The 2,318-nt window shown below is 42.4% G+C and overlaps 1 pseudogene; it reads right to left on the bottom strand.

Annotated features, from left to right (window-relative positions):
* Positions 1 to 623: 623 nt before the first annotated feature.
* On the bottom strand, positions 624 to 1,632 carry LOC109277809 (40S ribosomal protein S3a-like; annotated as a pseudogene).
* Between the last annotated feature and the right edge of the window lie 686 nt (positions 1,633 to 2,318).

Here is a 2,318-nt window from a genome sequence, read left to right as displayed (position 1 = left end):
AGACAGGCCGGTCAGTGCTCGGCGGGGGGCTGGTCTGTCCCGGCGGGCTGGCGAAAGACAAACAGCCTAAGAACCGTGAAAGGGAGCATAATTAATGAGTATTCAAAAGACCTTGACAAAAATATATTTGTACCTCTATATATTCCTGTAGAAATCCATGTTTCTAAAATGAAAATGAAAGAGCGCGGGCAAGCCAAAAGAAACAAAAAATATATATACGTATAATCCCTCTACCTAGACATAACATCATTAATATGTTGTGGTTTAGCCTTCCAATAATTTTATGCATAAATATATATGCTTTTTATTAAAATGGAGTTGTACAATGTATTCCGTTGTATGGCCTGTCTGGAAAATAAGGGTAGAGCTACATCATCATTTTTGATTGTTACATAAGATTCCAATAGATGGATGGCCCGTAATGAAATAGTAATTTAACCCACCTACTACGGCTGACATTTAAGCCATTTCCAAGTTTTTGCACTCTTGAATAGCGGTGCAGTGGGCATCTTTTCATGTCTGTCCTTTCGTATGTTTCTGCATATTTTTTAAATATCACATTTTAAAATGTTTTCAAAATATTATAAAATATTTTTAAATATCACATTTGTGATGTCTGAATTTTAAACAGATTCTTGGATTGGTGGCTCATAACCATGAGCTCATTCAACGTTAGCACCGGTCTCATCCCCAGCAACTTTTCAGAACTGCTCCCTTCACCGCGCAGTTCTGTGAGCTGTCCTTCCTCAGACTTGGCCTTCTTGAGCATTTTTACTTTTCTAACAAAGACATCATGGAGTGGATAAATAGGCTGGCAAGACTTTTCCGTGTCTTTTCGATGCCGTCTGGAATCAACTTATCGACCGCTTCTTCCAACTCATTTGCACCTCTTGGGTCATGGTATCCATCATCTTTTCCTGAATCTGGTGGACCCATTGGTGCTGAGCATAAGAGGGCTTCCCAATCTGATTGTTGAGTTTTGTAGTAAAACCAACACAAAACAGACAAAGCAAATACCCATCGGTAGTCTTGACATCGACATGAGCTCCAGTCATGGTCTGCCGTGTTTTGACCAGAGAGCGCATTTTGTCACGGGTAAGATCGATGGCATGGAAATTAGTCAGGCAGCTTTTGCCCTGACCCTCCTCAATAATTCACTTGGGTTTTCTAAATACGACTTCATCATTCTGCAGATCAGCAAGGTTCACCTCAAACATGACCCTTGAGACCATCAGGTGCGATTTTGGTTCTTTGAGTTCTCGTGTCTAGTGTTTTTCTAATATTTCTTACATTGAACATAGCTGGTGTTTTCACATCGCACCACTTTCTTAGAAAATGGATCAGGGGCGCCTGAGTGGTTCAGTCGGTTGAACGACCGACTTCGGCTTGGGTCACGATCTCGTGGTTCACAAGTTCGAGCCCCTTGTCGGGCTCTGTGCTGACAGCTCGGAGCCTGGAACCTGCTTCAGATTCTGTGTCTCCCTCTCTCTCTGCCCGTCCCCCAATCATGCTCTCTCTCTCTCTCTCTCTCAAAAACAAATAAACCAAGAAAGAAAAAAATGGATCCACCATTTTCTTCTTTGCTCCTTTCTTGCTGCCTTTCGTAAGGTGCTTGTTCTTGCCAACCACCATGGTGCTGCTGGGGGAGCCACAAGGGCTGTGCGTATTTCTTTATAATAAATTAATTTAAGTGGAATGGCTGAGCCAAAGGGTATGCACATTTTTATGATAGTTTTGGATAAATGCTGCCAAGAAGACTTTCAACAAATGTGTATCAATTAAATGCTCACGAGAAGTATTTATGAGAAGACGCCCTGATAGAAATTACTTTAAAAGCAGCATGTGTTTGTGAAAAGGCAATCAAACAACAGAGAACAATAAAGTGAAAGTCATTGCTTTAATTTTCCTTCCTAGAGAAAATTATATTTTGACTGCTCTGGTCTCGGATCCCAATTTCTATCCAGTCTCGATCCTGACAGGCGAATTGCACCCTCTTTGTAAAATTTGCTTCTGGACTATAAGCTCTGGGAGGGCAGAGGCTATATTTGCTTGGTCCACTTTTGCACCCTAGTCCCAATTTCAGGGCCTGGCATACAACGGACATTTGTTGTATCAGTCATTAGTAGGTGTGGAACTAATTACCCCCAAATTCAGCAGTTGAAAGCAATACACGTTTGTGATCTCAGTTTCTGTGGGTCAGAAATCTGGAAGTGGCTGGGCGGGTCTGGCTCAGGGACTCTCATGAGATTGCGGTCTCATCCGAAGGCTTGGATGGGGCTGGAGGCTCCATTTCCAAGGTGTTTCCCACACATGGCTGA

The sequence above is a fragment of the Panthera pardus genome, unplaced genomic scaffold (genome assembly GCF_024362965.1).
Source record: "Panthera pardus isolate Hobbes unplaced genomic scaffold, ASM2436296v1 HiC_scaffold_15, whole genome shotgun sequence".
NCBI lineage: Eukaryota > Metazoa > Chordata > Mammalia > Carnivora > Felidae > Panthera > Panthera pardus.
Note: the sequence above shows the minus strand (reverse complement) of the source record. Positions and strands in the feature narration are given on the sequence as shown.